The sequence below is a fragment of the Columba livia genome, chromosome 3, assembly GCF_036013475.1.
Source record: "Columba livia isolate bColLiv1 breed racing homer chromosome 3, bColLiv1.pat.W.v2, whole genome shotgun sequence".
Classification (NCBI taxonomy): domain Eukaryota; kingdom Metazoa; phylum Chordata; class Aves; order Columbiformes; family Columbidae; genus Columba; species Columba livia.
This window is the reverse complement of record NC_088604.1, coordinates 19,889,372-19,914,687: the sequence shown is the minus strand read 5'-3', so window position 1 is coordinate 19,914,687 and position 25,316 is coordinate 19,889,372. Positions and strand designations below refer to the sequence as shown.

General features: G+C 38.0%; 1 long non-coding RNA gene across 2 annotated transcripts; it reads left to right on the top strand.

The window, feature by feature from the left end:
• Nucleotides 1-7,525: 7,525 nt before the first annotated feature.
• On the top strand, nucleotides 7,526-20,176 carry LOC135578979 (uncharacterized). 2 transcript variants are annotated; one of them, XR_010471136.1, is made up of 2 exons: nucleotides 7,526-7,678; nucleotides 19,056-20,176. It is a non-coding gene; the product is annotated as an uncharacterized LOC135578979 (long non-coding RNA). The 2 variants fall into 2 exon arrangements; XR_010471135.1 differs by having other exon boundaries at nucleotides 19,053-20,176.
• The last annotated feature ends 5,140 nt before the right edge of the window (nucleotides 20,177-25,316 follow it).

Genomic DNA, 25,316 nt, shown 5'->3' with positions numbered 1-25,316 from the left:
GGGAAAATCTCATTTAGAAAAAAGTATCTGGAGACATTCAGAAATGTTGGGGAAGTACAATAAAGTACAGATTTCTAAAAAACATGTATGAGAAGCTGTAACACATTGTGGAGAAAAGAGAGGAAGAAAACTTCTATTTCTTTTTTCCATATAGATGAGCGTAGCTGCTGTTCAATGGTTCATAAAACATCTAGTACTCAAACTGAGATTACAGAAAAGTGACCTTGTAATGTCAGAAAATGAAAAGGATAGGAAACAAAGAAATAGATAATAACAATAAATATTTGGAAATAATTGGCTCCCTCTGTTAATTCCTGCTGTATCATCTACTAATACTTTTTCTCACCCACATTTCAAGAACTCTTACAACCTCCTTCCCAAAAGTCTACATTTTATGTTTTAAAAGACATGCATTTTTCACTCTCTTTTTAACACTTCATTTAACCTCAACTTTTCATTGTACTTTTGTAGATTATGTTCAAAATTCCTCCTTCCTACTTACTGTCTTCTTTTCAAAATCTTACGATTTTTTTGTTATACCCCTGTGTCAGTGATTGATTGAATCTTTTTGAAGAAAGTTAGCAAAAGCTTTTCCTGAGGATAAGAGTGAGAAACAGTTATGGTGGTGTTTGTAGCAAGATATTGCAACAAAACAAACCATCGCCCAAACATGAGTTTCATCAGAAGCAGATTTGTGTCATGCTATATTGATATTCATTGCAAAGGCATGGAGTTAGTGCTATTTGGCTTGGTTTCCCAAAGGTATATAGAGAACCCGAACAACATGGGAGTGAGACACAAAAAAAACCCAGAAGGACCATTTTGATTGGAAAGTGGCAGAAAAAAGGTTGAGAGCTCTGGAAAAAGAAATTGCTCCCGGTTTCATTCCCATTTTTTTAGTGTCGTGAGGGAAATGTGATTTTGCACTTTCTCCTTATAAAACTACCTGTAAAATTAAAGTACTGGATAACTATTCAGATTAGAAGTAGGAACATTTCTTCTGGTCACTGCTTTTTTAGGACACAACGATCCAATTAGTTTCATATTTATTGTGTTACGCTTTAGTTTCTCTACTGCCTTACCTATTGTTCTCTAAATACTTCATAGATTTCTGGCATTTCTTGGTGCCCACTGCCTCAGAACTCACCTCAGTGATCCCACTTACCATTTATAGAGAGTATCAGCTTCTGGATATGATACTACATATGGAGTCTGAAACCCCAGTTATCATTGTGTCAAATTTATCATGTATGGCTGTCCTTATATTTCATTCAATATTATTGTTTTGTAGCTACAGTGGGTCAATTTGAGAAAGACATCCACTTGGAAACTAATATTTGTATTTTAGTATACACTTTCCTATTTTCAAAAGTTTACATTTGTGACATATACTAGTGAACCTTACTAGTGATAAACGTCAAAAGGAATACTGACTTTTAGCAAAAGCACAGTAAATATAGCTCTTTCATGTTCAAAAAGAAATTTCTATTTTTTTTTTTTTTATATCACTTCCATGAAGATGACTTTGGACTCTTCTCATCTACTTAAATTTGATTTGCTGAACTAAGCTCTTTATTTTATATATTTTCCTTCCCTAGATCTCATGTCTTGCTACTAATTTATCTCCTTTTAGTAATATCTTCAAATTTATGTTCTGGTATTATGAATAGCACTTTCATAAAATAATCTTCTGGTCATAATTGGACTACTCTCAGGAATTAACCCTGCTGACAATTTTTTGTGGATCTGATTCTCAGATACAAAGGCCAAAGGGGACTATTGGATCACCTAGCCTGATCTCCAGTACCACACAGGACATTTTACTCAGCTGCACTACCTGAAGTCTACTAGCTTGCTCCTAAATTTGGATGTGTTTCTTCTAAAGTCTGTATTGATTTGGGGCATGAAGAGATGGAGAATTCAACATTTGCCTTAGTATCTTTGCAAAAGTTGAGCATGTTCCTTTTGAAATTTAGTTTATTTGGATTTCTCTTGCTCAGCTTTTAGCCATTGGTTCTTATGATTTCCTCTGCTTGATATAAACCCCCTTTGTATACAGTAAAATCAGAAAAATATTTATTCGTAGGCTGTGGAGCTCTTTAAGACTAAATGTAAAGGATCAGACTTCTGATCATTCTTTTGGTTCCATTTTTCATTCCCTTTCCCATTGTTCTGAACTCTTTTTCTAAGCATAAAGTAAGCAGTTCAAATTTTGGTTCTGAGTAAGTACACATTTACCGCTAAATTGCCATTAGCTACACTAAATCAATGTGGTTTTGTGCTAAAATTTGTCAGCATATTCCTACTTATTGTTACCTTATATTCACAGAAGATCTTTGGATAGTTAGTTTTTGGGCGTTCCTCTCCAAGATGATTTCAATTCAGATTGCAAGAAATAATAAGACAATATCTCTAACATTGTCTCATTCCATTTGTGTTTTCTGCTATCTAGCCATTATATCTTGCATTACAATTTAAGTTCTTAAATTCTGAGTTGGTACAGCACTTTGCAAAAATTAAGTTCATGATGAGGGTTCCTCCATAATACAGTAATATGTGAAGTATATGTAACAGAACATCTTCAGTATGCAGGGTATGTATGTTACATTGACCGTTACCGATTCGGCAATTCTGTTGAACAGCTGCAGCCAGAAGCCAGATATGCCACATGAGAGGGAAAGAATCTCAGCTAGTGTAAATAATGACAGTTTCATTGTCCATAAGATGACCAGGACAGTGGAGCAACTGACTGCAAGAACCTGAATCCCTGAATTATTCTGATCTCAGGAGCTTCAATTCTCTGTGAAAGCACAATATTATTATTCCTGAATGACAGTGTCAGGTGGATCCAATTTGCTCCAATCAGGCTAGGAGATGTGTTAGAGACTCTCTGAAAATAAGGTCATGAACAGAAATATTCTGTGGACAAGACCTGAGGAACAAGATTTGGGTATAAATAAATGATATTATTTTTACTTATAAATGATAGATATTTCCTGCAAATAGGCAAGTGCAGGTTCTTCATGAATTTGCTTTATTTAGAATTTTGTGGGAACAGATTTTCTGCAATGAATTGTTCTTAATTTTTAATCCTGTAGTTTTTATTTTATTTATTTATTCAATACATAGAGCCTCTTATTTTACTAGGAAACTAGTCTTGCAATATGACAGTTGAGTCACTTTTTATTTCAATGAAGAGCAATACCATGTTTGCTTTTCTGATTCCTCTGATATTTCCACTGTTTCCTATGACTGGATGAATTATTTAGCCAGATCTCTTCTTACAAAAAAAAATGTATTGCATTGACGCTTGATGTTTTGTTATTGGTTAACTAAAGTAGTCTTTCTTCTTTTTTTATGAATAGCTATAGTTGCAAAAATCTTCCTTTCTTTTGATTGTACTTCCCTCTATTATGGTTCTTTACAATGGTTTCCTGTGGGCTATGTCTTGCAGGAGCCCCAACTCACAAATTGGACAGTACATTACAAAGAATAATGGTGTTGGAGAATGCTAAGGAGAGGAGATCAAGACAGAGTAAAATTATTATTATTATTATTTTTTTTTTTTTTTACTGCAAAGTCTTAACATGTTTAGAAAGCTCAAATCAGCAAATATTTTTATGGAATCTTATCTGAATCATACTAAACATCTGCACACAGCATTTCTCAGCTCTGTGTTGCTCACTAAAAGCAAGTGATTTACAATTATATCTTAATGTAGTTTAATATTCCACCTTACCTATTAGCATACTTGTGGTGGCTTTGGCAGCTGGCTGTCAGGCGTCCACCCAACTGCTCTTTCATTCCTCTTCCTCAACAGGACAGCGGAAGAAAATAAAAGGGAAGGGCTTATAGGCTGAGATGGAGACAGGGACATCACTCACCAGTTACCTTCGTGGGCAAAAGAGACTTGACTTTGTGAAAAATAATTTAATTTCTTGGCAATTAAAATAGACATGGATAATCAGAAACAAAGACTAAAACAAGACCTTCCTCCTACCTTCTTTCTTCCCGTATGCTCAACTGTACTCCTTCATTGCCAACTCCTCCACCCCCCCACCCTGTGTAGCAGAGGGATGGGGAATGGGAGTTTATCAAGATTCCTTAGTTAATATTACAGGGATTTTTTTGCTTTTCTACTTCTGCAGCCTTTTTAATCTCGTGTTCTTATGCCAAGGAATGTTTTCTGTGGAAGCTTTAAAGAGTTTTTGCGGACAAATCACAGCCACTTTGTACATTAAGCAAAGCAGACCATGAAACTATTCCATCACTTTAGATATCTCAGCAACCTCTACAGGTCACTCACTGCTTTGCTGACATCTTATTGCCTCACCAATACAATCAGTATAAGGGATCATGCCCATCACAAAAACAATTTCATGAAAGAAGAACCTTTCTACAAAAGGAAGTGTCTTCTTTCCTGATATTGGTTCTGAGCTACCATCACAAGGGTAGTTAGGATACCACAGAGCATGCATAGGTCTTTTGAATGCCTTCATGTAGAAGATAAAAGAAGAGTTAATTACATTCTAAAGTAGTTTGTCTCTGATTCACTACAGACCTGGCTCCTGAAGTGCTAACTTTAATGACACAAAGTGACAAGATATCACGCTCAACCTTGAACCTCATTTCAGAGCTGCTTCTACACTTCATACTACTGTTTTGAGCACATAGATTTCCCTCCGAACATGTGACAGGCCAGACCGGGTTTCCAGTGCCTTGATTTACTAGAGTATTAATATTATGTCATATTAGAATAGGTTTGTGAGTCCTCATTTCAGCTAGCACAGTGTTAATCATGACTGGGTAATCAGTACAGAGGGAGGAGATGCACACCTAGCATGAGACAGCCAGTTGAGATCAAATACTATGGAAGCTACAGGGTTAATTGCAATCAGCTCTCATCTTGATAGTAAAATCAACTTGTTCCTGTTGACACCGATTTCAAAAGTCTGACAATTAACATGGCTCCCTTTTTTTCCCTGTAACCTACTTTTCTAGTGGAAACATTTCCAAGTAGAAGCTAGAGGCTATGACAAAGAGTTCTGAGGGAATTGGCCATTGGATTAAAATTCACCTTTATGTAAATAAACCTAATCCTGGGAGAATTACATTTGTATCTAAGTGTATTGCTTTTTTTTTTTTTTTCACCAGAGCATTGTTGAAGGTCTAGTTTATTTAGATAGCAAGCAGCTTTCTGTTTTGACTGACTTAGCTGAGACTGCTTATGTCTGTGACAGGCATGCTGCTGTGAGACGGAAGAGAAGCTGTCAACCAAATGTATAGTCAGGATGGAAGAGTACCTATATTCTGTTTTGTTCACTATGATGAGCTTAAGGGTGCAAAATCCTTTATGTCCAAGCCCTGCCTCCTCTGCACATCTGACACATATGCCATTTCACTGAATAGATAACAGAAAACACACTTTTTCTGGTAACATTTGTTGCACCATAGGCACAGTGCTCTTTTGAGAGCAAGACAAATAGCTGTGCAAACATGTAGTGCTAGGAAAATGGCTTTCAGTCAAAGTCAAGATGTATTACTTTGGGGAAAATTTCACCAACCGCTTCCATTTGAAGTCAGAATTGTGAACAAATACTACTGGAATGTTATACAAATACCATGTGTTTACACAATATTATACCTGACCCAACAGGCTCTTCTAGGGTCTGTGTTTGCCCCTAATCCACATGAGCACAGCTATAGTCCCACCATAGGAACTGTGGCCTTCACTGTTCCTAGAAGCCACATAAATCTGAATCTGGCCTTTGTTTAGAGCAAACTGTCCCTAGTGTAGGGAGATAAATCTACCCTGAAAATGTCCATATGTCCGGAATCAGATATGAAAGTTTATCTGAGTTTTGTTATCTCTGTAGCTCAAAGCACTTCACAAATGCTAGTCATATACCATTTGGCTTGTAAGATTCGGGAGGGGTGTTTTATTGTTTTATTGGGGTTTTTTTGGTCTCTTTTTTTTTTTGAATATTTTGTAATACAAAGTGAAATAATAATACAAAACAAACAAACAAACACAAAAAAACCATGAAAAGTTTCAGTCAATTCGTATTAAAAAAAAGTTGAAAAATATCCATAATGCATTTATACAAGAACATCCACAATATTTCCCACTGTGTTTATTGAGTTGCCTCCTTATTATAATTATTTGGTTGTTTCTAGCAGGGACCCATGGGAAGGAGGAACAAAGCTCCCCACAGGTAAATATTTTTCAGATTAGTAAAATCTCAGCATTCCTTGGTGTGACTGCCAGCATTTGTTTTCAATCAACCTGTTACTTTCACCATTACAACAGATATTAGTAGATACGAGTAACAGAGACTGACTTGTCAGGGATGACTAAATGGATGGATGGAATTCAAGGGCAGCTTGAATAACCACTGCACAGGCAACATTTACATGTACATGCTTCAGAGGCCTGACTGAAATCCTACGTCCAGGTGAATAATAAATAAAAACATTTGTTCTTTTGGCAGTTGCTGGTGGGTCTATTTTATTATTTTCACAGTGGATGGCTAAAAAGTAGAAAGTGTGGCAGCAAGACATCATTACAATAGGTGAACATCTGAAAATGTACAGCTTTAGCTAGGTATCCATAAGTTTCTTCCTTGTCCAATTAAAGGTTTACCCTTTGGTATTTACTAAAATTTGGATGAAAGTTTCATGTGAACAGGCTCTTTCAGGATTTCTATACAGTATTTTCCGCTCTCAGGCTGAAAAGGCACAAAGAACAGTAAAGTATAATAAAAACAAGAGGGAGAGTAGAAATAGCTGTATAAAAGCTATATGAACTCAATCATTTTAATGGACATTAAGCAATAATAAAAATAATAAACATCATCAAATTGCCTTCTTTCTGTCCTTTGTCCTCCACAAATCCTTGGAATTCCTTTTTTCTTAATTCTTTGTCTCACTCTTCTTTTTCTTTCCAGTGCTCAGTAGTGTATGTTTCTTTTGACCTTTACTTGTAAAGATAGGCCAATATTTTTAATCAGGTGTTTACAGTCAGGCGCCTAAATCAATATTAAGTATCTAAATAAAGCTTGCATTTTAAATGAGCCGAGCATTAAGTCAATAGCGGTTGTGGCCTCTCACTATGACTGCAATATAGCCCAGCACTTTAGGTGCCCAGTGCTCTACCCACAAGCTGGAAAATGTTCCCAGCCAATCTGGTGTTATTCTTACCTTCACTATGCAGTGTAGTCTTTATGTTAAATAAAATTCTGCTCTGACACTGTACCTTTGCCATAAGACTGAAGCATTCATGGCTGATGCACATGTTAGCAGATAACTATACATTTCACAGACATTTGTGTATTTTGTGGTTACTCTTGCTGTCACAAAACTACCTGAAATCTTATAATTCTGTTGTGTTCATTGTATGATTAAAAAACTAGCTATACAAAAAGGAGAAAAACATTATGTTATTTTCCTTTGTTAGGGAAATAGCATGTTACTGCTCTGCTTCTGTCGAGTGCTCGTACATCTCTTGGAGATGATCCTCATACTACCTGTCTCCCAGCTGTCAGTTCGGGATTCAGGCAGGAGCTTGCAGGGCTGTGTGTGGTGGAGATGTGCGTTGGCTGGAGGGATGGATGCCTGCAGGAGCTGGGGAGTAACCAGATGACTGACAGCGACTCAGGCTAGACGCGGCGTGGAGGGGGTAGGTACAGAAAAAGAGCTAATCCTGCGGAGGGAGTTGAAGGTTTTTTTGAGGGAGGATGAGGGAGGTAGAGAGCATCTGAGGGATTTCCTTTCCAGAGAATTTAAGGTTACTTCTGCACCTCTCCGCAACTCAAGGAGCCTAAGAGCCAGTCACCATAGCAGACTTCATCAGTTATGCCAGCACAGTGGAGCTGATACAGTTATGCTAGTGTAGCAACCCATGCGAACACTGTTATTTCAGAATTAATACTTGTCTTTTTTTTTTTTTTCAGTTTAGCTTAAATATTGTGTAAAGCTGAACAAGCTGAACCATGGTGGTTTTGTTTATTTGTTTGTTTGTGTGTGTGTGTGTTTTTTAAGGGAAAAAAAAAAGCATTTTTGCTAGTAGAATAAACCACACAGGAATTTAATTTTATGTAACTAAAGCTGTTTAATTCAGCCCTTGCTGTGTCCTGGTGTATTTCCAGCATGTGCAAGGCTCGACTGTACTGTTTTCCTTGCAGTGAGGTTACTATTAGCTAGAAATGGAGACCTGCTGGAGATAAACAACAGTAAAACCAATTGCAGATGAGCTCAGCTAAAAGCGAGAGCTACAGTCTCTCAGTTGATACCAAAAGACAGCTTGAAAGGCTAATACATCACGCAAATGGTGGACCAGAATCATTTAAGCATAGATGGTCTGTGGGCTGTGCAGAAGGAGTGAATCTTTCTGCATTCAGCTGTGCGTTTGTGTGTGCGCGTCTCGCCCCCTCCACCCGCTCCTCTCCCCCTGTCTCTCCCAGACAGGCAGAGACACCAGCTCCTTCCTTTGTGCTGCCAGTCAGGTCCTCCCTCTGCAGTCTTACACAGCGAGAAGATTTATAATAGCTGCATGCAATGCCCGTGTCTCAAAGAGACAGTATCATGCCATATGGAGGATTTTCATATGGGGTTTAACTTTGCTCCACTGAATTGGAAAGGTACATTTTTAAAAAAATCTTAATTATTTTAAACAATTCCTGTGACTTTTATCTCCTGCTAAATTCTGACCTCCAAATACTAGCGTCTTTAAATCACAATCTGTTGTCACAGTACTGTAATGGCTGTGATGTCTTAATTGAAAACATGGGGATGTAAGGAATTCGGAAGTATAATTAGGGCACATTTCAATGTGAAGCTGTTAGTGTTGTTCTGTAAGATGGGTATCTGATATTTCTGACATACTGTATCAGAAATATAAGATTCAAACTAGAAAATGAAAATACAGCACACATGCAATGCAACTGTACCATATGTTAAGAAATGTGCACCTCGTCAACAGCAGGCTAATTAGCTAGAGAAAATAGAGATGACTGAATGATGATGCTAGAAATAAAAAGGATCATGAAATCTCAAGGCAGATTTGTGTAGGAGATCCACCTGGCAGCAACTTGCCAGGTTTATCAAATTAAATGAAATCAAAGGAAAATTACAGGTGGGAATGATGAACTTAACAGCACTACTTCCCTTTGTTTTAAGCTCTCAGTTGCCTGCTTCTTACCTCCCTGACTAGTGGCATATATTACAATCAATGATGAGTGAAGCATCAGTGCCAGAGAAACTCAAAAGCTCAGAAATTTTCCCTAGGCCTGTGGAAAATTTCTATCAAAATTTGAATATTTTTTGGCCATATCTGTCTTCCCATTTAGTAGTAGGAACATAAAATTAAAATAGACTTCCTTTTGGCCTTTTGCCTCTTAGCCTCCCTGTTTCCCAAATATGAATGCACAAAGTTGAATTATTTGATTTCAAGGAATCCCTAAAAGGGTTGACCCATGTCAGTGTCTGGGTTTGATATTAGTAACAGTTTCTCTCTGCAGAGGAATCGACAATGTGAAAATCTAAAACCTTGATTAAAGAGTTGGGAATGGAAGCAGTTGCACTAAGGAGTAAAACGTTACACAGCAGGACAGGGCAGGGAAGAGCCTGTATCTAATTCTTCTGATTCAAATACACGCTCTTGATGACAATCAGTTGTGTTTCCTCCTTCTGCCTTGTTTTCCCTCATCCCATAAAGAACGTATCTAGCCTTGTTGCTCAGGATTTGCCTTAGAACTTCTCATGGCTCAATGAACTCCAGAATAGTTGGTTTTCAGCAGCAGGAGGTCCTAGACATGCTTACTCTTCTATTTAGAGAAACGTAATCAAGGAGACTTACTTCCACTATTCACTCAATCCTGAAATACTTCCTCTGTTTTTCCTCAAATGTTAGCATGTCCGCTCAGAACCACTCTTATTGCATCGTTCTTGAGCTCTACTCATATCCAGTATTTTCGGTGTAATGCTTACTTTTGCTCCTCCTGATTACCAGAGCCTTTGTCTTCTAGCTTCTACAGCTGATCCATTGATAGTTTTGGCTGATGGACTCTGCAAACAGGCTGACATAGAAGATTCCTGTCCCAACAGCATATTAAGTTGACATGCTGACAGCTATTTAATCTGTAACGCTAACTGTATTAGTTCTAGTGTACTAGGAATTCTATGTTTACTCAGACTGAAGGAACATCAGCAAAGTCCCATGGCCTCAGGGAACTCAGTCAGCTCCCTTGCTACTATACAATTGTTTGTTGTTCTTTAAAGAAGCTTAGAGCTGATCAACAGAAAGACTTCCACAGAATGAGTTTAAAGCTTGACACCCTACAGAAGTTGTTCATAGCTCTGTGGTCTACTTTTAGCATAGGATGTAACTTTCTGCAGTGCTGATGAAATCTGTAGTACTCAAACTATTCACATTAAGTCCTTTCTGCAAAGTACTCATACAACAGGTAAATTTATGCACACTGTTTACACGTGAAACTAAATCTCAATGTTTCTTAAGTCAACATATATGTCATCATGGTTAGATGTATTTTTTTATCTAGAAAACAGAATCTGTAGAGTTATTTTTCTTTATCTCTGGTCCTCTGAGGTTTACACTGCCTGCAAACATCACAGCTTTTCAGATCTTTTTGGGACAATATTCAGAGAGTGTCTAACTGAAAGCTGTGCTGAAGAGGTGACTGTATGCAACATCTTACCTGAGAAGAACACAACATAGAAAGCAATGAGATGGGGCAGAGGCTATACAGAACACTTCATCATGCACATAGCTGTACAAATACAGACATGCTGTATTTGTGCTTGTGTCTGCATTAAGCCTATATAGCTACAATGCAAAGTAAACAGGGTTTGAACTCCAGCACTGGACCACTGGTTTTCTGCACTGCTTGACTACTAAGAGACTTAATTCTGCTCAGTTTGGCAGGTGTTAACTAGCATCCTGCACGACAATGCCCAGGCACGGGGATAGCATTTGCCAGGAATCATTCCCAATACTCAGCATCACCATCTCTGAAGGTTTTGCAGCCTGACACACTCTAACATTCCCCCCATGTCACACACCAGAGCATGCTGCACATTCTCTCCATTTCATACTAGAAAAGCCAGCCTGCAAAAACTCTGTAATATGACTCTCATGTAATTTCAGACACTTTGTCCCCTTGAGGGGACACTCAAGGCCAAGTGTTATGTAGTGTGTCTGCAGCCACCCTGTGCCATTTAGCCTCAGGGCCAGAAAACAGCCCTTAACCCTGTTTTATTTAGTGACATATAAAGCCAAGAAGAGGTTCTGAGTTAGAGTTAGGGAACACTGAATGAGTGCCGTGTTGAGCCAGGAGATAGAAGGAAAACTTAGACAAGTGGCATATGTCTCATGTATTTGTTAGCAACATTAAAAAGAAGGTACAGACCATATGAGAGACAAATGTTTGCTTCCCTTTGTGCCTTAGAGCACCAAAATATCTCAGTGGGATCAACGGAGTTTTTCTACAGACTTGTCATACCACAACAAAATGCTTAATCTCCAGAGAAATCACAAGCAGGCAGCTAATGCTCAGTTGACTAGGTGAATATTCATGTTGATGTACAGAAGGGTAGTCACAGAGACAGAACAAAGGCCTTTCTCTGCAGTTTATGGTGTTGAATGAAACTATGCACATTTCCTGTTTCCATGTCAGAGATAAAACTTGTGTTCAAAAAGGGGAAAGAAAACAAGCAAACAAACAATCAAACAAAACACACCACAACTTTAAAACTCATCACACAAGAAGCCAGGATTCAGTCATTACGTTTAAATAGATCCAGTGATAAGAATATCGGTGTTGCCCACAACCCACATTATATGAGATATGGAAATTCTTAGCCAGATTTAGTCTCAACCAGAGAATGTTAGCTGCATTTTGCACCAACAACAGAAACACCGGGAATGCATATAGTTCTAAAAGAACAATATCTCTACTGACTCAGGATACATGTGATAAGCGATGCTACAGTGGTTGCAAACATGGGTTGTAAAAGAAATGAAACTGTCCAACAGGAAGGCAGCAGCCCATCAAGCTAAGCTGCCAAGACTGGAAGCCCAGCAACGGTTTAGCTAATTCTATTCAGCATTGTCCGGGTAATGACTGATATAGACACAAGAATTTATGCCAGATACCATCTAGAAGTGTCTTGGATAGCTTACTTTCAGCCATGGTGCCCTTCCAACAAATATGTGATTTCTTATAAGAACCAGCATCATAGTTTCCAAACACTTCCTTGAATATTTCAAAAAGAGTTTGTCCACTTCCTCGCACTGGTCAGGTGGTCATTAACAAACTCTCCACAATGTCACCCTCAGTGGCCCCGCTGATTCTCACAAGTTCTCACACAGCTCCATACATTTGACTTGATCCCTCAGATAGACAGCAGCTCTCCTTGCCTTCTCTGTGTGTCTGTCTTGAAGATCTTATGTCAATCTATCCTCCTGCTCCAGTCACTCGAGCTGTCCTGTCATCCCTCATTGCATCGATCACAGGTCCTACCACATTATTTACTTAGAAGTGAAGCTAAAGTTTCACTTCATAAATGGGTTATCATGCAGGAATCAGAACAAAAAGACTTTTACATGAAAGACTAAAGCTACCTGACTCCATAAGTTAAAGTACTACTGCAGTTATTAATGAGACTGAAAATATTGCAGATTAAATGTTCCTACTAGTAAACAAGCAGTGGTATCTAAAACAAGTAAAACTGGATGGTTAGCAATTGGCAGATCCTTCTGCAAGGTTTGATTAAAAAAGTAAAATCTCTCCTCTGAATCATTCATGAAAAATCAAATGTTTCAAAAAACTTTAAGCAATTTTTAAAGCACATTTGCTTGTAAAAATTCTGTTAAAATAATGTCTATGGCCACACAAGTATTAAACTTAAGGTAAGATCCTACTACCATCAGATAGGTTGAAGTATTTATATGACAACTGACATGCTGTTTATGTATTTTGTAATAAATTATTGAAGGCTAAAGGAACAAGGTACCTAGACCACTAAGTCCATTTGGTCTTGCAAGATTAAGCAACAAGATCCTTTCAAGACTGTCCAAAGGCAGGTTAGTCAGCACTGTTACCATGAAGGGGAAAAAAAAAATGTAGAAAACCTATATCCAAGAGAAAAATAGTGTCCTAAATACTTTGCCCACAGTGTTTTGCCAAGCAGTAAAATGTGATAAAGGATAAAACTGCAAAAGCATTCTCTAAAATACGCCAAGTAGGTGTTGTTCGGACTTCATTGTGAAACAGTTTTTAAAAAGACAGTGAGAAACTCTTTTTATTCTATTATGAAAATGAATACATCAGAGATACAGAAATGTGCCAGCTTATGCACCAGCTTGCAAGAAGGTCATGAAGCTAGTAAGAAGGGGATTACAGGCCTAAACCTTAGACTAACTATCATAAGCTCCTGACTTAGCTAGAGGAGACTCAGATATTTAACAGATTTGCAGTAAAATTAATTGAGAAAGTAGTGTTGAGGCTATTGGTGTAAGGTAGGATGTAAAATGGAAAAACGAATATACACTCTTCTTTAATTTTCTTTTGGGTTCTGTGAGTAGATTAGTGTCACACATAGCTGTATGTTTAGGTATGATGACAAATATTGCCTAACAGAGGAGTGTTTCTCAACTAGCACAGTGTCTTTCCCAAATGGTAGGGATTATAAATAATGAAGCATTGACTAAAGAATTCAGATTCACTCATATTACAGGAAGAAGAAAACTACAAAAAAGTGTTCCTGACACTGGATCTTCCACGGACAGACTGACAGACAGGTTATCTAATCAATGAACTGACTAATCAGTAAGGGTAACCACTTAACAGAGACTCTTGTTTTTTAGATCACGCTGTTGTTCTCTTGTACAAATTCTCTGCTTTTACAGCTGGTCAGTTATGTTGTCTCTCCTGGAGCCGAAAGATTCTCAGTACATAATTAAACATGAAGTGTGATAATAGACTTCAAATATATGAAAAGCTGACACAAAGAGGAAAGGAGCAATTCGTTCTCTGTATCATTGGTAGATTAGGCTGAAAAGTAATGGACTTAAATTAGAGCAAAGTTAGGCAGTAGGAAACAAATTCCAGTGCTAAGGATAGAGACACCCTGGAATACAATGGCACGGGAGACTGTAAAGTCTCCCTCACTGGACGTTTTTTAGCATAAACGTCAGTCAGAATGATATAAGCATAGTTGAGTTTGCATTAGAGCTGGGAGATAGAAGAAAGGGCCTCTTGAGGTCCCTTCCAGGCCTGTGATTCTATTATTCAAAGCCTGATTCAAAGAGTAACAGTCTTTAATGTGTTTCAAATGGAATTACATCTCATTCACATGTTTGAAAAATATTCAAATCAAGACTCATTAAAACCTGAAAACTAGAATGAGCCTACTAAATTAACCTCTCAAGTAATTCTTCGACCTCTTATATTTCTCCTTTTGGTTATTCCTGCCATTGTACTCAAGAAAACCTGATGACAAATATAGGGTAGCTGGCAGTGACTCAAACTCATCCAGCTGTGTTCATGCTTGACCTGCCTTTTCTTAAGCAGTTTTGTCTAATTTTTGACCAGTCATTAAGCTCATTGACCAGTCTTTAGATATGAGTAAGTGACAGGCTTAAAGTTCATAAGTCATACAGCAAGTCTGTGTACAACTGAAATGTATTGCTTACTTATAGTGGCAGTGTTTTTTTGTACAACAGCTGGCTCCATCTCTGAGCAGTGCATGTACTGACACCCAGCATATCACATCTGAAATCTGGAATTTGAACAGATTGTGACAAGTAATGAAATATTATAAAACTGGACACTTCCTAAACAAAGATTCACTACTACTTTCTTCCTGGCCCTGAGCAAGACATAATCCCTTTCTTCCTGTTTCCATCTCTCAATTGGTAATATGCTCCATAGTTTTCCTCAAGATTCATCTGTATCGGTCATGATCGACTTCTCAGCTGAAGTCAGCAGGAGGGAGGCAAGCTTCTTCCTCACCATTAGATAACACTGTAATCAATAGGAATCCTCTGCCCTCTTAACAATAGAGAGACTTTTCTAAGAAAATAACCATCCAGATCAAATTGAAAGGAAATGCATAAGCTCTTTCTGGGTCAGTTAAGCAGAGTGGGCCCTTCACCTTTTAGCAGACATAAAGAAACCCCTCTTTGTCTATTGTTGCTGTACTGTAGATAACCCCCTTTTGTTCTAATGCAGATTTATTTAATTTTAACTTTAAAGACATTTAACTGAAACAAAATGCCACCAAAGGAGGAGTCATAAGACAACTTTTTAAAAAGTCTGAATACAAAATAATTTTCAACTTGTTAATAATGAAAAATAATCACCTACATTTAAGGCATTATGAAATAAATCCTGTCATATTGAAGTCAGATGTTTAGTATAACACTCCATGCTCTGAAACTTCCAGAACTCACATATTATTTGTCCTGATTTTGTGAACAGCAGAATAAGTCAGACAGACCTCAATTAACAGCAATGAACTTGCACCTTGATTACAGTCAGGGAATTTATACCAGAAAAAAGTCAGGAAATTCACAGTAAGGACAAACACAGTTACACAAAGAATGGTGATTAAAATGCCAGCCTGTGAAGATCTAAGTATGAACTTAGCAGGAATGTGAGCACTCCAGCTAACTTCAGTTAAACTATCCAGAGACATTAAGATTAAGAGTATTGTATTAACTCAAATCTAAATCAGAAAAGTAGGTTAAGACAAAGTGAAATATCAGATTCAAAGAAAACATTTTAAAGAAACAGATTAGATGAGACTAGCCAGAAAATCTCATATTTTCCATTTCTACTATCTGTTGCAGGAAACATATATTACTGAAATACTGTGGATAAAATATCAATTTAGAGAATAAGAAAAAATTGAATCTCCCAGAAAGAGAGAGGAAGAGCATTGCATAAAATATAAAAGATCTAACATATTTTATAATTAAAGAATCTTCACTGGAAAGTATAAAATACGATTTTCCTAGAAGGTGTCTACCATTCAGTGCATAAGGACTCCTGAGTTCTGTTTAGCATTCTGCAAATAAGTCTTTTCAGTCAATAAACTAAGGTTGGCTTCAGACCCAAAATTTTTTTTAAAATTTTTTTTTTAAAGTGTTGCCGATAGTCTAGTCTAGAGTAGATTCCCTCTTTTATCAGTAAACATAAGTCAATACTTCCAGAGGGTATATCCCCTTTCTCAAACTCCTTTCTTAGGCACCTCTAAAGACCAATTTGTCCCATCTTAGACATCTCCATTGCTTGCTGAGGAAGTGTAGAAAATTAGCTCAACCAAGATACCTATACTACTACTAAAGGAAAGCTTTATCTAAAGTCTTTCTATAGACACAGCCTTGTGAGTTCCCACATCTATAGCATATAATTGATTTTCAGGTAATTAATAAACACACTAAATCTTTGGTGTAAAAGAAAAGTTGAATTTCCATCAGTAACTTTCTTCTGGACTCAAATTTATGACTGTCTAATTGCAGTGAGGTTTATTCATTGTGCAGGGACACCTTTGCAAAGGCAACATGCTAACTAATAGGCATGCTCCAGTAATCGAACATGAAGGAAATTATGAACTTGAATTAGTTCTACAGTATTTAAATGGATTAAATATATTAGAAAACAGGAAAATATAGTATCTTCCAAGTAATGCCATGGTATTGATTCCCTTGGTATGAAGCCCTTCCCTGCTGAAGAACTCGCCACACCATGTGCACAGCCATGTTTTTATTTGTTTTTGGGAACAGATGAAAAGACAAAACAGTGTGATTTTAAGTTTGCCTGTATTAAAAGTCTATAAATTCTGTTCTTTGCTTGAAGTCTGTAAGGAACTACAAACAATTCCATATGTTCCTTTATTTTGTGCTGCTTTTGTGCTTTTTATTTTGCAGCGTACAAAGTCACCACTGGAATCCAGTGACAAACCTTGATTAACTATGCTTAATCTTTTTCTACAGAAAAATTAAACTAAGAAAGTGTTAAAAACCAAGATAATAAAATTTTATAATTCCATCACTCTCATTTTATTAAATATGCTCATCTTATTTGCAATGTTAGTCTATCCAGTTTGGTATCTTTGTGACAAGACAGAATGCATAAGGAAAAATTTGTTTTGAAACATATGTTTACATATTCTATCTGCAGTGGCAATCTTACTGACAGACGTTTGTCACTGATCATTCTGTTGTGGTACGGTATAATTTGTATGCTTTTCCTCTTTGTTACTGGAGTTAAATGAGAAAATAGATAACTGTAGAAAAGTCTTTAACTTTTTTTTTTTTTTACTACCATTAATGTCTAAATCAGCTCCAAATGCAGGGATTCTGCCCAATATCTGTGAAGCCCATGGTTTCTTATCACAAGAACAGAAATATTTCATGAATTCAAAAGGCAGCAAATTCATACTGATAAAACAAGATACTCTCTCATGCTGTTCGTAACAAGGCTTTAATTTTCATCAGTGTGACAGAATGATGTTGAAGGTTATAGTTGAACAAGTTTTAGAGGGTAGTTAGATGTTCATATGCCTAGCAGAAAAGAAAACAAACAAACAAACAAAACCAGCACCTCCCCTTTCCCCAGGCCTGTAGTTAGTGGGGTTCTGCAGGGGTCAGTGTCAGGTCCAGTCCTGTTCAACTTGTTCATCAGTGACATGGATGAAGAGACTGAGTGCACCCTCAGCAAGTTTGCTGATGATACCAAACTGGGAGGAAGGGCTGACACACCAGAAGGCTGTGCTGCCATCCAGTGAGACCTGGACAGGCTGGAGGACTGGGCAAAGAACCTCATGAAGTTTAACAAGGGCAAGCATACGGTCCTGCACCTGGGGAGGAATAACCCCGGGCATCAGTGCAAGTTAGAAGCAGACCTAGTGGAAAGCAGCACTTCAGAGAAGGACTTGGGAGTTCTGGTTGACAAGAGCTTGACCATGAGTCAACAATGTGCTCTTGTGGCCAAGAAGGTCAACAGTATCCTGGGGTGCATTAAGAAGAGTCTGTCCAGCAGGTCAAGGGAGGTTCTCCTTCCACTCCACTCTGCCCTGGTGAGACCACATCTGGAGTACCACGTCCAGTTCCGGGTTCCCCAGTTTAAGAAGAACAAGGAATTACTGGAGGGAGTCCAGCAGAGAACTATGAAGATGATTAGGGGTTTGTAGCACCTTTTTTATGAGGACAGACTGAGAGAGCTGGCTCTGTTCAGCCTGAAGAGGAGAAGACTGAGAGGGGATCTCATCAATGTTTATAAATACCTCAAGGGTGGGTGTCAAGAGGATGGGACCAGACTCCTTTCAGTGGTGCCCAACAATAGGATGAGAGGCAATGAGCACAGACTGAAGCATGGGAAGTTCCATCTGAATACGAGGAGAAACTTCTTTACTTTGAGGGTCATGGAGCACTGGAACAGGCTGCCCAGACAGGTTGTGGAGTCTCCTTCTCTGGAGACATTCAAAACCCGTCCGGACACATTCCTGTGTAATCTGCTCTGGATGAACATGCTTTAGCAGGTGGGTTGGACTAGATGATCTCCAGAGGAACCTTCCAACCCCAACCATTCTCTGATTCTGTCATCTCTAGAATGAAAAAGTGCTATAAATGTTACTTTTGTCCATTTGTGTGTAAGATAAGGAATAGAGTAACAGTATTTCCTTTTTTTAATTGTTTTAGTTTAATAGTTAGATTGCTATAGATTATCCGTAATCATACATTTATCTATCAAAATTAACAAATAAATTTAGCAGTTAGATAGCTTAAGAAATCAGTGCATATCTCTCAGTTCATTAGGGGTTATGAATATAAGAAAAAATCTATGAATTATTTTAAATTGCAGTAAAAATGAGCCTACAGGAAAGGAATACCACAACCCTTGATCCCCCAATGACAGAGAGGCCAACTGCACAACAGAACTGCTGATTGATAGGATAATCACTTAAATAATTATGGTACTAGCTGCCAAGATCTCATGCATATTTTGTTAAATAAATTTTTGTCTCAGCAGATGAATTCTTGCCTGGTCTCTCCTGAAACTGGAGGGATCACATCAAATTTCTCATCAGATGAAACAGAAAGAAAAAGAGAACTTCAAGTGTACTTATGGAGATTATCAGGAACCACAGTAATGATACAAAAGAAAACATGGTGCTACCTTCCTGCTGCTCTTAATTTCTCCCTGCAAGCAGACCTTCTAGTCGCCTGTTTGGTATCGTTTTTTTGGACATGCTTGTACTAAGTTATTGAAAGTCACATTGCTGATTCTTATTTTCTGAATTCTCACATTTCAAGAAGAGCTATAATCTCTCATGCCTGGATCGGTTTACCCGTGGTTTGACCACCACTCTAGGTTACCTTGTCTTGACTTGTCTCACAATTCCCAAAAGAAGTTTAGCATGTGATCTGAATAATTTATTTCTTTGAGACTTTTCTCACTCGTTGGGGATGTTGAAGTGGATTGTTTTTATATGGAGTGCCTAGAGCTGTGATTGCAGTTATAGAACATGTGTTCCTTAAAAGGATTCTCATTAAACTATCAAAGTACCACTTTCTGAGAATTATCTAAATGATAATTTTTAATATAATTTTATATACATATGTGTGTGTGTCCTGGTTTGGTTAAAAACAAAACCAGTTCTCTTTTAGTGAATTTTCCTTTCAGCTAGGTTCTTCTGAGTAACCGCACTTTTCTGAAGTTGGCTACATGTTTTTGTAAACAGAAGCAATGGAATGTAAGGTCGCTGATAAAAACACACCTCTCATAAGTGAAAGGGGCATGTTTGCAAGGAGGGGCGAACTGAATAGGTGACTAAAATTAACCAACTAAGTATTCCATCCCATCCACGTCATACATCATATAAAAATGGGAGTTCACGAGAGTCTTGCTCTCTTCAACTATGGCCGGCATGTGAAGAGGACCCTGCCTGTCATCCCTGTGAACCGAGGCCTGGCTCCAGTGAATCCTGAATTCAGTTCCGGTTTGCTGTAGAGTCCAGCCCAGGACTCCTGGGTGCCTGCCCTGCAGGTGCTGGAGCAGTTCGGAGCCGGGAAAATTCAAGATTGGTTTTCTGTATTTTGTATTATTTTCTCTATTTTATTAGTAGCACTAGTAAAGTATTCTTAACTTTTTTTCCAACTTGCAAGTCCCTCTTTCTTTTCTTCCTGTTGCCTTTTCTTGGTGGGGCGAGCTGGGGAGGAGGTTAACAGAGCATCTGTCACAGTTTATTGTTGCCCTGCAATTAAATGGTGACAATGCGTGTGTGTGTATAATTTAGTATATATATAAACTACTATAAATTATATGTATTGACTGCAGAATGTTTAACATATATCTCATATACATATTTATATATCATATATACTATATACTATATAATCAGGGTAAGAGTTTGGTGGAATAACTGGGAAGATAATCTGTAGGCATTGGGCTGGAACAACATCTCTAACATTTGTGTAAGCATTCTTCAAATTATGAACCAGGTTTAGTTGTGTAAGCAAGAAATTCCTTCAGAATGCAATCAACAGGCAGTACATACTTGGTAAGACAATAAGATCCTAGTGACAATAAAACCTTCCACCTGGCTACTTGATCTATAATCTGATTTTACAAGCTCTCCAAAACTCCGTTTATTTTTCTTCTTTGATTTTAGTAAGCTTACACAAGGCAGATGCTCTCTCTTTTTCTTTCCCCACATATTTTTCTTTGCAAAACTGTCTCTAATTCCTTTAATTCCTTTAAACCCCTCATCTAAAATTAGCTGTTTTTCTTTGGTAGCCATGCAAAAAATTGTCTAAACTTGATTCTCAGTTGCTTTAGTTGTGTGCTTCATCACTAGCCACTCTTGCTTTTCCTTTATTAATTCCATCCAAAATGCTGGTCTAGTAATCATCTACATTATGGACACCCTTTATCATGATCTATTCATTAACCTCTCATTATCTTCATTATCCTCATTCCTGACTTCCAAACTCTGCATAACTCCACTCTCATTATTGCCAATTTTCTCTGCAGTTTCTCAACTCTGTCCTTGTCTCTGCTAAGTCATGTGCCCTTGAGTTGCTTCTTTCATTCACATTTTTAGGCCACAAATTTTGGAGAGTTTTTGGATGTCTGAGTAACGGGTGAACATACAAGCCAAGAGTGCAATCAAAGAAACTTTACCATAAGCAGTCATTGAAACCTTTCAAAATGAATTTTCAAAGATTGTCTTCACATTCCCTTTTTTCTTTACTTGCACAATTAAAATACTTAGCACTTCTGCTTCCTAAAGTTGCCAAGGTTTGTAAAAGGCAAGCAGTTATTGTTAGGCTAATTTTTACAGTACTAAGATAGGGTAAACGTAACATAAGGTAACGGTAAGGTAAAGCAAGATCCCATATCTTGCTGAAAGTCAAATGACTAATTAATAGAAGAAATTAGATTACAATAGAGAGTAATATTGCAAGGCCAGATTGTCTACTGGAGCAGACAATCCCAGATTGATATTTTCTATAAGATGCTCATGTCAAACTAAACATGTTCTTTTCTACTATAACATAGCAAGTTATGAAAGTATTGCTTACGGTCCGTTGAGATACAGTGACATTATACTCAGGGAAGCAGGGAGTATTCCTGTGCTCCAGGCTAAAAATATCTTCCTTTCAAGATGCTGCCACAGAACACAATCAGGAATGAAACTCACTGTTTTGCCCAGGAATAGAAAAGATAGTACTTTCTTACAGTCAAAAGGACTTTTTTGCCTTCGCTGCAAGTGCAGCTGAGATAGGTGAACCAATAACTGGCCTTCAGATAATATTAAATTATGTTTCACTGATGGCAAGATCCAGTTTCCAGTTAATACTCCATTTAGTAGATGGCTTAAAGTGCACCTTAATCTGCATTGTGCCCCAAGTTTGACATTATTTGTGTAGGGCATCACAGGTTGATAGTATTTTTTTTCTGCTGACAGGCACAGTTCTCTTCTCCATTAAAGCTTATGGATATTTATAACTCCAAGTGTTCTTGTAGTAGCTGGTAATATAGAACACTTCTCTGCAGTCTGCTATTTGACAGCTTCTACTTACTGAGATCTTACTGATGAGAACATCCATAGCTCTTAAAGTTACTAGATTATCGTGCCAAGGTGATTCTGATCCCTTAACTACAAGAAGCAAAGACACAAAAAGCTAGTTTCTTACCCGAATTCTTGTGTCAGATTCTTGTTGTCATTAACAGACAACACCTTACTTAGATAAATAACAAATCAGCTCTGACTTCTGCACCATTTTTTCCTGTTTCTTCAAAATAAATGTAGACTTCCATCATCCTAGCTGAAAACAGTGCCTGCATAGATACAAATCAAAGTACATTTCCTTCATGTTCATGGAAACAGTATAAAACCCCACTGCTTTAAGAAGCAGAAAATTAGAACAAGAGGATCATTGGAAGGACCTTTGGATTATTTGATCAGATGTTTTTACTCAGAGCAGGATTATTGCCAAGACTAAATAAGATTGGGTTTATCATGTCCTGAAAACCCCCATGCGTGGAGATTCCACACCTCCTCTGTGTAATCTTAGTGCTGGGCCACAATTTTCCAGCATTCCAGTGCTGAAAAAGATATTAATAATGCCCTGCTTGAACCTCCCAAGCTGCAGCTTATGGCTACAGGTACCTCATGTTCTCCTCACAAACTATATGCTGTAGGCTGCTGATCATCTTGATTGCCCTCTGCCAGATCCTCTCCAGTTTCTCCTTGAATGGGAAGGCCAAGAGCTGGTTACAATAGCTCAGGTGTGGCCTCATATAATAGAAGTGAATAATAAGTTCCTTTGATCTATTAGTGAATGTAACTTAGCCCAGTATGTATAATAGTTTGCCTCATATGTGATGAGAGAATACTGGGACTTCAAATTCAGCTGGGTGTCTGCCTTAACCCCATGGCCACTCAGCCAGTCAGCTCAGAGTTGTATCAAATTATTCCACTCTGAAAACAGAACTTTGAACATCTTATGGGTTTGTTGCGTGGGGTTTCTTTTGGCTCAGTCCTCAGGCACCTTAAGATCTCTCTGAATTGAAATTTAGTATGTATTGGGTCAACCGCTTCAGTTTAATATCTTCCACAGATTTACTGAGAATTCTTGTTTCATCATTGAGGTTATTGGTAAAGATACCAAACAATCATGGGGCCACTGTCACCCCACTGGGTCTTGTGCTCATCACCAGCTTCCACTGGACATCACATCACTGATTGCTACCCTCTGAGCACAGAAGTCCAGCCAATATTAAGCCTACCTAGAAGTGCATTAATACAACCTGTACTTCAGCTTACAGCCTAGAATGCTCTGAAAGACTGCCAGAGCCTCAGTAAAGTTAAGGTGTATTACATCCACCACTGTCACTTCATTACTGAAGGCATAGGGGTTAATAAGCATGATCAGTCCTTGGAAAACCTTTGTTACTTACTTGTCCTTCAGTTGCTGTGGCTTAACTCCAGTTGGTGACTAAGCACCACACAGCCGCTCACCACTCAGTCCACCCTTGTTCTGGTGGGATGGGAGAGAGAACCAGAAGTGTAAAAGTGAGAAAACTCATAAGCTGAGATAAAAAAAAAAGTTCAGTAATAATAATAATATTAATGAATATTGTGAAGAAAAGGAAAGAAAAGAAAAGGAAAGGAAAGGAAAGGAAAGGAAAGGAAAGGAAAGGAAAGGAAAGGAAAGGAAAGGAAAGGAAAGGAAAGGAAAGGAAAGGAAAGGAAAGGAAAGGAAAGGAAAGGAAAGGAAAGGAAAGGAAAGGAAAGGAAAGGAAAGGAAAGGAAAGGAAAGGAAAGGAAAGGAAAGGAAAGGAAAGGAAAGGAAAGGAAAGGAAAGGAAAGGAAAGGAAAAGGAAAGGAAAGGAAAGGAAAGGAAAGGAAAGGAGAAAAGAAAAGAAAAGAAAAGAAAAGAAAAGAAAAGAAAAGAAAAGAAAAGAAAAGAAAAAGAAAAGAAAAGAAAAGAAAAGAAAAGAAAAGAAAAGAAAAGAAAAGAAAAGAAAAGAAAAAAACTAACAGAGATAGACAACAAAACCCAAAAAAGACAAGTGATGCAAATGAAAACAATTACTCATCACCAACCAATCAATGCCCAACCAGTCCCTGAGCAGTGGTTCCCCTGCCACCTTCCTCCTCAGTTTTGTTTTTCAGCATGACATCATGTAGAATGGAATATCCCTTTGGTCAGTTGGGGTCAGCTGTCCCAGGTGTGTCCCCTCCCAACATCTTGCCCACCCCCAGCCTACTTGGTAGTGGAGTGAGAAACAGAAAAGGCCTTAGCTCTATGTCAGTACTGCTCAGCAGTAACTAAAACATCCCTGTATTATCAACACTGTTTTCAACACAAATAAAAACCATAGCACCCCACCAGCTACTGTGAAGAAAATTAACTGTATCCCAGGCAAAACCAGTTCAAATATTTAAAAAAATTCTCTTAGAATCTGTTTTCAAGGAATGAGATGAATCTGACTACCCTGTAACTCCTGGATTATTCTTCCTGCCATTTATAAAGCTGGGCATATTTTCCTTTTTTTCATTTGTAAGAGACTTTTCCAGATTGAGACAATTTTTGGCCACAAATAAATAGGAGCTTCACAGTCATCTCAGCTGTGTGCTTCAATACTTTCAGATTAATCTCTTCCAGACCCAGGGATTTGAATACAATCAGCATCCTCCAAGTAGCCCCCAGCTTGCAACAATTCCACTCTTGACTGCTCCTCTCCTTCCCAAGCTTGACTGGCTTGTGCAGTGATCTGGTCTCAACCTTCTCCCATAGGGACTGAGGTAGGGTGATAAGGAAGGCATCAAGTACTTCAGCCTTATCCATGTCATCAATCACTGGACTGTCTCCTCTCTTTCACCAACAGCCCCACATTTTCTCTGAACTTTTTGCTCTGAACCTTTTGCTATGAGCAAACTGACAGAATCTCTTCTTGTTACTCCTCATGTCACTAGGCAATTTTAACTCCAGCTGGGCTTTGGCCTTCCACTTTTCCTCCAAGTGACTAATGTTTCTCTTGTGGTCATTCTTGTTTGCAGTTTCTTGTATGCTCTCCAGTTTAGCTAATATCAATTTGATAATCACTAAAAAACCCCCAATGATTTTTTGTGTTACTGTATTGCTATTTGCATTGCATTAGTTCTATGCAGTCTGTGTTTGGTCACAGTTTGTGTTCTGGTGCCATGTATAATAAAGTAAGAGTGGGTTAATATAAACATATGTATATATATATTTATCAAGACAGACAGGATAGATG